Source organism: Narcine bancroftii, chromosome 11, assembly GCF_036971445.1.
Source record: "Narcine bancroftii isolate sNarBan1 chromosome 11, sNarBan1.hap1, whole genome shotgun sequence".
NCBI classification, from domain to species: domain Eukaryota; kingdom Metazoa; phylum Chordata; class Chondrichthyes; order Torpediniformes; family Narcinidae; genus Narcine; species Narcine bancroftii.
Window position 1 is genome coordinate 93,541,950 of NC_091479.1, and position 15,018 is coordinate 93,556,967.

At 40.9% G+C, this 15,018-nt stretch overlaps 1 long non-coding RNA gene across 1 annotated transcript; it reads left to right on the top strand.

Annotated features, from left to right (window-relative positions):
- Positions 1–4,935: 4,935 nt before the first annotated feature.
- On the top strand, positions 4,936–12,695 carry LOC138745629 (uncharacterized). The gene is made up of 3 exons (XR_011346373.1): positions 4,936–5,029; positions 5,967–6,006; positions 12,061–12,695. It is a non-coding gene; the product is annotated as an uncharacterized lncRNA (long non-coding RNA).
- The last annotated feature ends 2,323 nt before the right edge of the window (positions 12,696–15,018 follow it).

The following is a 15,018-nucleotide window of genomic DNA, read 5'->3' on the forward strand; positions in this document are numbered from 1 at the left end:
ATTGAGAATGATTAGCAGTGTAGATTACCTGTGAATGGAGGTACAAAAATTGTAATCTATGACCCACAAGGGTGAGATATGATACAAAAATTAGTCTACTAGAATCTTGTTTATATTATCCTTGTATTTCTGCAACAAATATTTTTTATCAAAGAGTTCTTGGGGTGCTGTAGGTAATATGTTTAGGTTAACTAAGGACAGAATTATTGGCCATTTCTAACAGTGAATAAATGCTTCCTGGCATCATCCATATAAGCACCACTAAGCAATAATCTATCCATGTGTCCATTTATAGTTATATTAGATGTGTTTAGCCAGCTCTTCAGCGCTTGACGTCCTGCTTTGCGGAAACTGCCAAAATGTTTGGCCTGGAAGTCAGCCTGAAGAAAATTGAGGTCCTCCATCAGCCAGCTCCCCACCATGACTACCAGCCCCCCCACATCTCCATCGGGCACACAAAACTCAAAACGGTCAACCAGTTTACCTATCTCGGCTGCACCATTTCATCAGATGCAAGGATCGACAATGAGATAGACAACAGACTCGCCAAGGCAAATAGCGCCTTTGGAAGACTACACAAAAGAGTCTGGAAAAACAACCAACTGAAAAACCTCACAAAGATCAGCGTATACAGAGCCGTTGTCATACCCACACTCCTGTTCGGCTCCGAATCATGGGTCCTCTACCGGCATCACCTACGGCTCCTAGAACGCTTCCACCAGCGTTGTCTCCGCTCCATCCTCAACATCTATTGGAGCGCTTTCATCCCTAACGTCGAAGTACTCGAGATGGCAGAGGTCGACAGCATCGAGTCCACGCTGCTGAAGATCCAGCTGCGCTGGGTGGGTCACGTCTCCAGAATGGAGGACCATCGCCTTCCCAAGATCGTGTTATATGGCGAGCTCTCCACTGGCCACCGTGACAGAGATGCACCAAAGAAAATGTACAAGGACTGCCTAAAGAAATCTCTTGGTGCCTGCCCCATTGACCACCGCCAGTGGGCTGATATCGCCTCAAACCGTGCATCTTGGCGCCTCACAGTTTGGCGGGCAGCAACCTCCTTTGAAGAAGACCGCAGAGCCCACCTCACTAACAAAAGGCAAAGGAGGAAAAACCCAACACCCAACCCCAACCAACCAATTTTCCCCTGCAACTGCTGCAACCGTGTCTGCCTGTCCCGCATCGGACTTGTCAGCCACAAACGAGTCTGCAGCTGACGTGGACTTTTACCCCCTCCATAAATCTTCGTCCGCGAAGCCAAGCCAAAGAGAATTGATGTCTGAACATGATGTCTAGACTAAGGTAAAACTCTGCTACTTGTTCATTATACATATCCCTCTATTCCCTGAATATTTCTGTGCCTGTATAGTTGCCTTTTAAATGCTATTATCATATCTACTTCGATTACTGCCTCTGGCAAGCAATTCCAGGCATCCTACACCCTCTGGGTAAAAAAAAACAAAAATTGCCTCACACATCTCTGCTAAAACTCCCCCACTCTTCCTCACTTTAAACACATGTCCTCTATTAAATGTGACATTTTTACCTTGTGAGAAAGATTCTGACTATGCCTCTCAGAATTTTAAAAATATTTATAAACATCGATCAAGTACTTCCAGGTAGATGCAGGGAGATAAGATAGTTTTTGGGGAAAAGTTAAGTGTTTTAAACACCAATTGTGGGGTCGGATCGAGAGGTGTATTTTATTCCCCAATTCTCCTAAGTCACAACTTCCACAGCTTTACTATCCTATCTAATCCAATGTTCAAAGCGCCCAAGATCTAAGATTAGAAAAATAAGTTAGAAATGGGATCTTAAGAGTGCTGCAGAGGAGGTCCTGGAGTGACTTACTTTAACAGTACTCAAAAGCAAAACAGAGGATACATTCATAGTGCAGGTAAATGGGATTAGTGCAGAGAGGCAAAAAGGTTGTCAAGGACAAGAGGGTCGGACCTCTGTGACAAAAAGGTCACCAGGATCAGGACCCTTACAATGACTGAAGATTGACTATCTGTTCCCCTGGGTAGTATACTGGAACCGGCTGCTGTTTGGTTTGACATACATACAGCAAGGAAACAGGCCATTTTGGCCCACGTCTGTGCCACCCAATTAACCTACACCCCTGCGATGTTTCGAATGGTAGGTGGAAACCGGAACCCCTGGGGAAAACCCACAGACATGGGGAGAATGTACCAACTCCTTACAGCAACGCGGAATTTGAACCCCGGTCCAAATCGCTGACACTGTAAAGGCGTTCTGCAACCAGGCCACCCTGTTCACTTCTGCTCTGTGCTCGTAAGACTGACTTGCAGATGGAGTTTGAGTTCCACATTTACAGATTTCCTGCCCAAAACCCAGATCACAGACACATGCATCCCACGCAAGATCATACCAAAGTCTTGAAAAATACAATTGTATAAATGACCAATCAAATTAAGGAAGAAAAATAATGCTTAAACGGGATGTGAATGTGGTTTCCATGCAGCCTAATTAGTGGTGTTTAAATTGTGAGCTCAAAGCTGCCATAAAGAGTCAGATTTCAGATTTATTGTCAGATACATACGTGACACATATAATTGAGAGTTTTTTTTCTCTGCAGGCAAGGCAGAATTACCACTTATTGGTCATGCAAAAAAAAACTGTACTCAACGAACACATGGAAACAAAGGAAGAAATGTAAACAAACTGTGCAATAGAGAGAGAGAAAAAAAGTGCAAAATTAAGAGTCCTTAAATGTCCCAGACTGAGTTTGTTGGTGGAGGGGTAACTAACAGCTGTTCCTGAACCTGGCGTCCAGCCATGCATCCCTGAGAGGAGGCGAACTCCCCCTTGCACATGGTGGTGGGGGGGGAGGAGGAAGGACTAGCACAGGCAGCCATGGGAGCAACAACTTCAGGGGATTCCTCATTAGACAAATATATGCAGGAATTATCCAGGGCTCTGCCTGACATGAACTGTTTTGCGCAGATTCACTAAACTGCTTTGTTAGGTCCTGGGTCATGGGCTGACCCCCCCTCATCATCCCACTCCGAGGCAGCCGCTTACAGCACTTGCACATTTATGAAGTGAGGTGGAACACTCCACTCCACCGCTGGGACTACCCCCTGGATGGATTGGAGTCAGCATCTTGGCATCGGTCCCAGAGCATTTACAAAGGTAGGGTCAGCGACGTGAGGGCAGAGAATCTCCGCCTTTTCAGTCGCATTTTTTTTACTCTATAAAAGGGTTGAAGAAGCCGAAGTGGTAATGATCCAGATGTCAATGTCGCTGAAAAACCTAACTTTGTTCAAGCAAACAAGGCTTTAATTTCAAGGATTCTCAGTTCCTTATAAAATATTATGTTGTAGTTTAGTTTTCAATTGACTTGGACATCATTTGGTTTTCCATCTCTTCACCAACATGAATCATTCATCATGTTTTTAACCTTTGCTTTATTTTTCATTAAATGTTATTTAACATTTGCTGCACATTTATAATAGTCTGTGTTATATACTTATCCACATGATTTAAAACCCAAACAAATTTATATATTCTACTGTTCTGTTTTCACAATACTGAGATGGGAAGAATTGAAAGACCCTGTAATTTCTGAGAACATATTTAGCATGCTTCAAACCCATAGCTTCTTAAAAGGAATTGGGGCTACATTTCAACCTTGAGCTAATTGTATCAGTTTTAGAACTGTGCTTTTTAATTTATGATAACTTTGTTTTATAAAATTATAAGCACTTTACTAAGTTGTGTTATTGGCCTGGATTCTGCTGGGGTTTGCCAGCAGTTTCTGCATGAACCACAATTAAATACAATGCCATAATGGATTTGGTAAAGAGTTTGAGAGGTTCTCTGATTGTAGTAGTGGGGAAGTAAGTGAAATTGGAAAGAACTGTCCAAGAAAGGGCTTGCTGTAGAAATCCACAGAGGGGATAGACATGTGTGAAATTAGGTTCCAGTAATCTGTCTTCATAAGTTTCATGCTATCCAGAACAAATTTGGAAATTCACCCTTTTTGTAATCTGCAAAGTGTGAGGGTCAGTATGATTTTTTTAAAATTTGAGTTTGTATTGTATATTGTGTAGTGACTGTCCATTAAGTGTCTGACCAGGTTATTTCAAGACATTGCTTGCTCTTGCACGCGATTCACTTTGCAGCTGGATCATACATTGATACAAAAGAGCCAGCTCTGATTTTCACACTTCAGCCATCCTGTTCCTATCTGATTCAACCACTGAAGGGAACATTGAAGTGTCATGAAGCATTATGACCTTTTGATAAGTTGTCCACACAAGAGTAAAGATTTATTGCATCTTTGACTAAAAAAACAGCTAAGTGGATAAGATATCAGTTCATCGAGGTTATGTTGAACTTTGACTTCATATAAACAGCTGCCAGGAATTTCTTTGGGGATTCCCTTGATTGACCGGCATAACTTTGTACAGCTATGAGCTCTTTTGGAAAATTATTCCATGGAGACAGTTGCCTCAAACTTCTATGGGACTATCCAATGAGCATTTGTACTAATTGGAATGTAAGCCATTTACTTCTATTCCACAATATCAAATGTTAAATTAGACAATATGTTCAAATACAAGGCTTTATTTAGTCAATAAAATTAACGATGTCTATCAAGTTGCATTAGAGCTTAGCACTCAAAATGGGAGGGTGCTACTGGACCAGAGAATGAAGCAGTGAGCAGGGTTTCTGTATCCTAAGACCCTCCCTTCAGAATGCTTCCAGTGACAATAAAAATAAAACACCTTAAAATTACTAACAGTTGATTTAAAAAAAACATTAAAACAGGGTAAGTAATGATTAGCCAACTGCAGTTGGAAAATGGTCAGATGATTCACTAATCAAGTGCTTCTGGGGAAGATCATGTGTCTGGTCCTTGTGATCTTAATGTAACTTCCTTTGTATTGGAGATCAGTGACAGAAACCCTTGGGAAGGTTTCTCAATGTTCTTTTTGGGGCAAGGAGTGTTTTCATACCAACTACCATTCCAAACAAGGACACAGCTGAGAGCAGTGATCATGTAAGTTGTCGCCGCATGGTTTCTACAGCAAGTAAAATCCTTTTGTTTGTAGGTTAAGACAACCAAAATCAAGCACAGTACTCCAGATGTGATCTAAATTGTACATTTTTTAATTGAGACATACTGTACAGCACAGTTACAAACCCTTTCAGCTCTCGAGGCGGTGTTGCCCAATTACACCCAAATTACCTGCAACCCCTGGTACGTGTCAAAACGTGGGAGTAATCCAGAGTCCCCAGGTAAAACCCACACAAACATGGGGAGAACGTAACAACTCCTTTCAGAAAGCGTGGGATTCAAAACCTGGTCCCGACTGCTGGCGCTATAACAATGTTGTGTTCACCACCACGCTAACCATCTGCCACCATCAAGGACCCATAAAATTGTAGCCACCATCATATCATTTCACAATCTACACTATATAAATTCACCACCTGTGGTGACTTGACAATGAACTTGCTTTGCCAGCATGTAGGTGATGGGTGATTCAATGTTTCATGCTGGATCAAGAATGAATTTTAAAATCACTTTTAATTGTAACTAATTGACTCGTTATGTGCACAGTTTCCTAACTCCAAAGAAAAGGGGCCAATGACAATTTTTCTCAAGCAAACTATTTCAGTAACAATTGGGTCTAGAGCAGTGGTTCTCAACCTTCCCTTCCCACTCACAGACCCCCTGAAACAATCCCTTAATAATCACATGGCATAGGGATTATTTAAGGGGGTCTGTGAGTGGAAAGAAAAAGTTTGAAAACCACTGGTTTAGAGGGACATGAATGAAACATAGGTCGGACTAATGAGGGTGGGACATTTTGGATGGGATGGGCAAGTTGGGCTACAAGGCCCATTTCCTTGATTTACGATTCTAATGAATGTCATCATTAATCCCTCTTCTATGGCTTCCTCCGTTATGGAAAATGACTGTGTGACCGAAGATGGAGGATTTGTGGATCATTGGGACCTCTTCTGGGGAAGGTATGAATGTTTTTTTTTTTAAAATAAAAAGGACAGGTTGCACCTGAATGGGAAGGGGACTAATAGCTAGGTGGGCAGGTTTGCTAGGGCTTTTGGAAAGGTTTAAACTAGTTTGGCAGGGGCATGGAAACCAAAATGAGAGGGCAATGAATAGGACAGAAGATACACAAGTAGATACACTTTGCAGCAAGGCTTTTGAAATATGCTGCAGTCCCCAGGGAGGGCTGTAGGCTGAAATACACCAATGCACAACCTCCCTTCCATCAACTCCATATGCAATTCCCCCTGCCTTGGAAAATCAGCCAACATATTAAAAGACTCTTAACCCTCCTCCTGTCAGGACAAAGATTTATAAGTATGATATCACAAACAACCAGATTCAAGGACAGCTTATTTCCTGATCGCATCAAACTCCTAAATAAATCTCTCGCACACAGAATAATATTGCCTTTGCTCTGAACTACCTGCCCTTGAGTTTTGTTAAAATTACTGTAGGATGTATGGATTGAATTGCTACACTGCTTGCAAAACAAACTTCTTACTGTTCATCGGTACATATTACAATAAACGAAGATGGAGAAGTTCAAGGAGGCAACTCACCATTACTTTCTGAAGGCAATTGAGAAAATGGAAGAAAAGGTTCGCAGGTAAACTCACAAGCGGGTCATCACCAAACCGGAGTCATACAAGATATGAGTGGATAATTAAAAGTTGGTCTTGAAGAAGGTAAGGGGCAAAGTAAAAGTTTAGGAAGGAAATGTCAGTGTTCATACATCTGACGGCATAGGTACTGATGGAGCAGAGACAACAAGAGCAGCACTAGAAGCCAGGGATGGAGAACAATTGATTATAAGAGTCGGATGGCTGGAGGACATTGCAAGAGGAGAGAGATAAGGGATCAGGCCACAGTGAGATTTTTTTTTAATTGATCAGTTGCAAGATTGAGAATGATCACCGAGAAAGTATGTGCCTTGTTTTACTATTGTTTCGCCAGAGGTCTGCTGATTCCCTCCAGAGAACCCGATAGTGATCCACTGAATAACTCCTACTCCTAATAAGAGACAAGTCGTACACTACTGAAGTCTGACAATGCTATTGTAGTTAATTAGTATGACTTCCAGCACCGCACAGCTGGCTTCTACATTCTCTTTAGTAGTGTACGTAACATGCTGAAAGATCCCAGCCAGGTGAAAGACATGCCGACTCCTAAGAAGTCATTCCAGATACCAAAGAATAAATCAATCGACATTCAGTAATCAAATAAGCTTTGTGCTTCTAACTTGTGCAATAACCTGCAGTGATCATTTTATTTGAAGATGACAAACATTTTTTCAATAGCAAAAACCTTCATTCAGTTAACTTCACGTTTCGTAGTGCACAGTGGAAAAAGTTTTCTCTTCAAACAGATTTAACCTTGAAAACACATTGGGTATTCTTCCTTATTTGGAATTTCACAGAGAGAGAATTCCACAAATTATTTACCAGGGAGTGCTTGTTTAAATTCTTAATGCATTGATGTTCAAGAAAATTGTCTTTTCATTTTCCCTCAGCAATCCAAACTCTAATTTCAAAAACATTTTGCTGAAATTTGAGTTATATAGTCACATCATTAACTATGTTCCATCTCAATAATTACATGTTGTGACATCTGTTGTAGCACAAATAGAATTGAATACACAGTATATATATATTGAACCATTAGGAAAACATTTAAAATATGATTAATGAAGGAGTTCAAGGTCTCTCATTCTTGAAATACAATTTAATTTCCAATGGATGTGTTCACACATGATATGTAAAGGGTCTGTAAAGAACTTGAAGCAGAAGTTAACTATCTGTGCTGCCTTTAGTGACATTCTTTTTATTTTATGATGAATTTTCAGATATGGCAGGGACTGTTCTCTGCTACATAAGGAAGCAAAACACTGACATTTCCTTCCTAAACTTTTACTTTGCCTCTTACCTTCTTCAAGACCAACTTTTGACACTTTTTACAAAAATAATGTATCCAAAAAATTTTAACTTTAGAAGAGATCCAATTTGAATGGAAAAAAGTACCTATCTCTTTACCACATCTAAAACCTAAATCTCTTTAATTTTTGAGGAGTCACGTATAAAATTATATTGTACTAATCTGTACCTTACATTTATAACCTTAGTCATATTATCTTTAGATAAATTCTTCCAAACATTTTCATCCGTCTTCCTATTCAAATCACTTTCCTATTTTAATCTTAGTTTAGACATTGTAATAATTTCTACATCTCAGAAATAATTTATTTGCATCTCCTTTAGTAAGTAATAACTCTAAAGCAGACTGTTGAGATAATTTTAAATTATAGCCTAACTTTAAAAAAAACTTTTACTTGATAATAACAAAAAAAGTATTATTAGGGATCTGATATTTTTATCTCATTCAATTAAATTATTTAAATTTCCCTGCTTCAAAATAATCTTAACCTTCCATTTGATCCAATGTTATTTTTATTAGGAGATATTAAGATGATTGTTATAAGATTGACTATGTATCAAATTGAATTTTTATGTTTAGCCTTGGCTAGGTCGAAGAAATGTTTGGAGATTACTTGGAAATTTGATTTAGCTCTAGGAATGCAAAGATGGCACACTGAAATCCCTCTTAAAAAATAACATAATTTGAGGGACAATTTTTTTTTTTTTTTCGCGAGTATGGAGCCCATATTTAAAAATTCTTGGTGTTGAAGATTTGAGCTCTCAATCTGTTCTGGTGAGATGTCTTGGTTTTACAGCTAAGTAGTTGAATTATAGATAGATATGTTTTGATGATCTCCTTTCTTTCTTTAGTGGGTAGATATTAGTGGGGAGGGAGAAGGAGGTTGTTATTATCCACATATATTTTTCTGAATATGAATTTTATTATACTGTAATTGATGTTATTGAGGTTTTAAAATAGTGTTCAAAAAAAGAAATGGGCCATCCTGTCCATCCTGTCCATCCTGTCCATCCTGTCCATCCTGTCCATCAGGCCTCCACCACCATTTTAATGATCTGGGCTAATCTGATCATTGGCTTATCTTCACCTACCTGCGTTTTCCCCCATATCCCTCAATTCCCCTGCAAGTAAAAATCTATTCAACCTGGTCTTAAATATATTTACCGAGTTTGCCTCGACTGTTTCAAAGGGCAGCAAATTCCATAGACCAAGCATCCTCTGGGAAAAGCAGTTCATCCTTATCTCCATTCTACCCTGTGTCTTGAGGCCATGTCCTCTTGTCGCGTCTCCCCCACCAAAGGGCAATGAAAGCTATGTTCAAGTCTTGTCTAAAATTGGGATTTGTCTTCCCCGTTTTTTTTTTTTGTTTTTTTCCCCGTTTTTAATGACTTTTGCTTTCCAGGCCCTCCAAAGCTGTAAAGCTTGTGGAGTTTTTTTTTAAAAAGACCCTTTTAAGGACTCCATTAAACATCTGTTTCTTACATGGGGAAATAAAACAGCCAGAAATTGACCTTAATATTGGTGTTAATTGGGGTGTGTCTGCTGGAGGAACAGGCTGATCACCAATAAGATTAATCCAACCAACTTCTATGTTCCCTCTCTGCTGCTTTATCTACATAATACTATGGTCAGAAACAATCCATCCATTGAACAACAAGCATCAATAGTACAGGAGATTTAACACCTTCAAGGTTGAATTTTGGAAATAAATTTTTTTAAAGTTGTTGCCATTAATCTCAAAACATATGGTTGATTGAAATGTTCTGATTTCAAAGCAATAGATACATAAATTAATTAGTTGATACCCAAAATGGTTAGGTCATTGAAAATCATTCAATCGTTTTGCGACTTTGGCAATAATCCCATCTTATGCTGGCAGTTTATCAAATCAACTATTAATTACAGCTTCAAAAGAGGATATTTGACTCATTGATTCTGTGTCACCCCTTTGGTTTATTTTTTCACTGAACCCATCCATAACTTCTTGAGTGTCACTATTGCATTTGCTTCCACGATCCTTTCTGGTATTGCATGCCAAATCGCTATGTGAGGCAACATGGCGTATCTACCTTTCCTTATGATTCTGATCCCTTCAGGCCTTACCCGTGTTATGCAATGCAGCACAGGGGCCGTCTTGGCAGAAGCAGCTGTCAGACCCAAGATGAATTTCATGGACAGCAGGCTGTCCGCAGACTCACCAGCTGTTAAATGTTTGACACTCAGTAAGCGGAATGGTTAGCGCAACGTTATTACCGTGCCAGTGACTAGGGTTCGAATCTAGCACTGTTTGTAATGAGTTTATATATTCTCCCTGTATACACGTGGGCTTCCTGCAGGTGATCGGTTTCCTCCCACATTCCTAAGGTGTACTATAGGATTAGTAGGTTAATTGGTCATGTTTGAGTATTTGGGCAGTGCTGGCTTGTGGGCTGCAAGGGACTGTTACATCCTGTATCTCTAATCTAAAACTAAACATCAGTTGGTAACACTAAAATCTGCTCAAAATTAAAAATATTTAAAACTTAGTTTTATATTTGTATACTAGCTTAAATAAATAATTATAAAGATACTTAGCTATTGTCCCACAGTGGTTTTTTTTTTAATTTTAAATTTAAATTTAGAAATACAGCACAGTAACAGGCTATTTTGGCCCATGAGTCTGTGCCACCCAATTAACACCACAGTATTTTTTGAACAGTGGGAGGAAACTGGAGCCCCTGGTGAAACCCACGCAGATATGAAGAGAACATACAAACTCCTTACAGACAACGCAGGATTTGAACCCCAGTTCTGATCACTGGTGCTGTATTTGATTTGAATGGGACGACCATGCTGATGCCAGGCTTTATCCAGCAAAAGGTCAGCAGGGAGGCTTCCATTCTGAGAGTTTAGATGCCTGTAGGAATTGTTATGCCACCATTGGACTCCACACCAAGCCCACAGGAGGAGTTGCAGTCAGACAGGAGGAGCGTACATAAGGTGGCATCCATCAGAGTGGTACAGAAGTAGTCGCAATCTGTAATTGAGCTGTATCTCTGAAATTACATGGTAATAGTGCTACCCAAATGCTCCAGTTAACCTACTAATCCCATACCTTTTTGTAGGTGGAAGGAAACTGGAGCACCCAGAGGAAACCTACGTGGACGCAGGGAGAACATTCAAGCTCCTTACTGCCAGTGCCAGATTTGAACATGGGTTACTGGTGCAGTGATAATGTTCCACTAACCTAGACACTAACCTAAGTTATTAATAGCATATGGAAAAGATATGAGACAATCTCTCCCTATTTCATGCCTTGGCCACTTCAACAAAGTGAGAGACAACACGAGTTCAACCATTGTAGGGGTCCCCAAAGTGGTTGATATTGATTTATAGGGTTTGATGAGACCATCCAGGGGTTTGATAAATGCCAGGGGGTGTAGAAAGTGGGTCAATAACACTATCCCCCCAAACAGCATGGTGGTGGGGGGGGGAAGGAAGGTTACCGGCCATGGATCTTCATGCACCGTCATCATGCTTCCCCCTCAACACACATGCACCTGCCGGCCGTGCACAGCCTGCAGACACCAGGATGCTGCATTTAACAGGCAAGTGCCCTTTCTGCCCCTTAATTTGGAGGTGCAGGGCCTACATCCCCAAATGGATGACAAATCAACATCTGGCTCGAGGTGGCGCCGGACAGAGGGCTCAAAAGCTGGACTCTCTGGCCTAAAACCAGATGTCTCGCCATCCTACATCATTTGTACCAACACTATTTTGACAGTGCTTTCTTTCTCTCAGCAATTAAACAAATTTGGTCCTCTCACTTAAGCCCTACTGTTGTCTGTGGCCTTGTTATGGATATTCATCTCTTAAAATTTGATGGTAGCCCACTAGTGGACCTCTAGCAGAGGAGTTTCTCTGGGTCCAAAAAGGAAATTATTGAGTTGGGGTGTGAGTGTGTAGAGGTTTGAGTGAGTTTGTGATTTTATTTGTCTCGTGGGGCATTGTGGTCATTTAATTTGCACTATTGCACTTAGTGTACCTTTACATATGTGTATGGCTGCATCAAGTAAGAGTTTTGCTTTATGTGCACATTGCAGGTATGCATACGACAGTGAGCTCTCCTAAGAAGGCGAGAAGATCAAAGACTCAGATTTTAATCAGAGGAAGCAAACAGCTCAGTGGCACGATGATGCTGCGGGCAGCGGCCTTCACTCTAGCGAGGACGTCTACGTGAGGCAGTATTAAAAAAAAAGCAGTCTCTATCCTCAAAGATCCCCACCACCCAGGCCATGCCCCCTTCACTTTGCTACCATTGGGGAAAAAGGTACGGGAGCTTAAAGATGAGCACTCAGCGGCACAAGGACAGCTTCTTCCCCTCTGCCATCGGATTCCAGAATGATCAATGAATCACAGACGCCGCCTTACTTTTTGTGCACTATTGTTCTTTTATTTTATTTTTATTTCTAGTACTGTTGTAAGACTGTTATAATATGAACGTTTGCACTGTGACGCTGCCGCAAAACACTGAATTTCATGATTTGTTCATAACATTAAATCCTGATTTTGATATCTGGCACCTATGGAGATTGATAGATGCCGGATAAGTGAATTTTCCTGTTGCATGAGATTGTGTTGTGTAATTGGTGGGGGTGGAAATATTAAACCTGTATTTTTTCACCTGTTTATTTTTGCCAGTTGCTTGAATTCTGGTTAACAAGGGTTTTACTGTAATATGCAGACTGTGTAGGGACAAAATAAAACTACCAAATTTTGCTCTGGTAAGGTGGGCTCAACAAATGGCAATTTAACTTGATGTACAATTGCTAAATTCTACCTTTTTACCATCCTGACAGGGAGAGTCATTTTTAGGATCTGCTTGATACTGATCTCATTTCTTGCACAACATTCTGAAAATAAATGGCTCCTGATCATGGTCCACCTCAGCTGAATTAACAATATAATGCTCCCTTATTCTCTTTCCAAAAAGAATTTCTGCATTCCATGTCCCAGTGAACTGGAAAAGGAATCTTTAGATAATACCAAACCAGGAAGTCATTGTTACTTGCATTTTTTTTCCCACTTTACATCTTCTTAGCATACTTAATTTCTGCCATCGATTGCATTACAACCAATGGAATTTGGAGCAACAAAGGGCCATTCAGCCCATCAAGAAAAATTCTGCATCCACAGACCACTTTTAATATTGTTTTAAATACACCATATGCTGGAGGAACTTAGCTGGTCTCAGTGTCCAATAAAAGTGAAAATATACAGTATAACTCCCAGTATCTCACACCTAGTAGTTGCAGGATAAGTATACTTGCCAGTTGCTTGACATTGCATGTTGCATGATTGGTGAACTAACTGCTAGGGGGCACCCATTTTAAATTTTGCATTTTTTACCAATTTATTTTCCATGATTTTTTTTCTGGAAAAACAACCAACTGAAAAACCTCACAAAGATAAGCGTAGACAGAGCCGTTGTCATACCCACACTCCTGTTCGGCTCCGAATCATGGGTCCTCTACCGGCACCACCTACGGCTCCTAGAACGCTTCCACCAGCGTTGTCTCCGCTCCATCCTCAACATCCATTGGAGCGCTTACATCCCTAACGTCGAAGTACTCGAGATGGCAGAGGTCGACAGCATCGAGTCCACGCTGCTGAAGATCCAGCTGCGCTGGATGGGTCACGTCTCCAGAATGGAGGACCATCGCCTTCCCAAGATCGTGTTATATGGCGAGCTCTCCACTGGCCACCGTGACAGAGGTGCACCAAAGAAAAGGTACAAGGACTGCCTAAAGAAATCTCTTGGTGCCTGCCACATTGACCACCGCCAGTGGGCTGATAACGCCTCAAACCGTGCATCTTGGCGCCTCACAGTTTGGCGGGCAGCAACCTCCTTTGAAGAAGACCGCAGAGCCTACCTCACTGACAAAAGGCAGAGGAGGAAAAACCCAACACCCAACCCCAACCCACCAATTTTCCCCTGCAACCGCTGCAATCGTGTCTGCCTGTCCCGCATCGGACTTGTCAGCCACAAACGAGCCTGCAGCTGATGTGGACTTTTTACCCCCTCCATAAATCTTCGTCCGCGAAGCCAAGCCAAAGATTTCCATGATTGTTTTGTCAGTTACTTGAGGCTGCCGGTGACTTTAATTCTGGATAACGGGGATGTTATTGTATTGCCGACATTGCAGGCCTGAAACCTACCTTATCACCTTGAAGATCTCAGGACAGAAACATTGATAATATCTTCACCTCCAATGGACGCTTTGAGATCAACTGAGTTCATCTAGCATTTCTCTACTTTGGCTACAATCACAATGTCTGCAGACTTCCATGTTTCACCCTTGGCTTTGTATATGAACTGCTCTGGCCAAGACTGCAAGAAACTCCAGAACATTGTGAATACAGCTCAAGCTACCATGCAAAATAATATCTCCTCTATTGATCCGAATTTGTTCTCCTCTCCTAAGAAAGCAGCCAGTATATTAAATTACACATCCCACTCTGCAAACTCTCTCTCCTCCACCCTCTCTTCAGTGAGAAGTTGTACGAATTTGAAAACTCACACCTCTAGACTCAAGAACAATTTCTTTCCTTCAGTGATCAGACCCTTGGATTGACATCCCATGAGTATCATGACATCCTTGCACTGTTTAACCAAACTTTTCTCTTTAACAGTATACCTTGCACTTGTTTTGTTGTAACACTGTTTTTATTCTTCCATTACCTGCTGTAGGATGTTGAGATTGACTGCACAGATAGCACATAAAACAGTTTTTCCCTGTATCACATAACAGTGAACAATTCAATTCAAAAACTTAACCCACCTTTGTCACGATCAAGAAGTTTTTGGATATTAATGGATTAGGGAGATGCGATGTTACTGTAGGGATAAAGTGCTAAATGCAGTTCCCATGCTTCAGTTTCTTGTATTCTTGTACTAGAGTACAAGAAAATAGGAGCAGGTATAGGGCACTCAGCTCTTCAAACCTGTCCCAATATCCCATGTTCATGGATGATTTGCCCCATTTCACAAATCTTCTTTA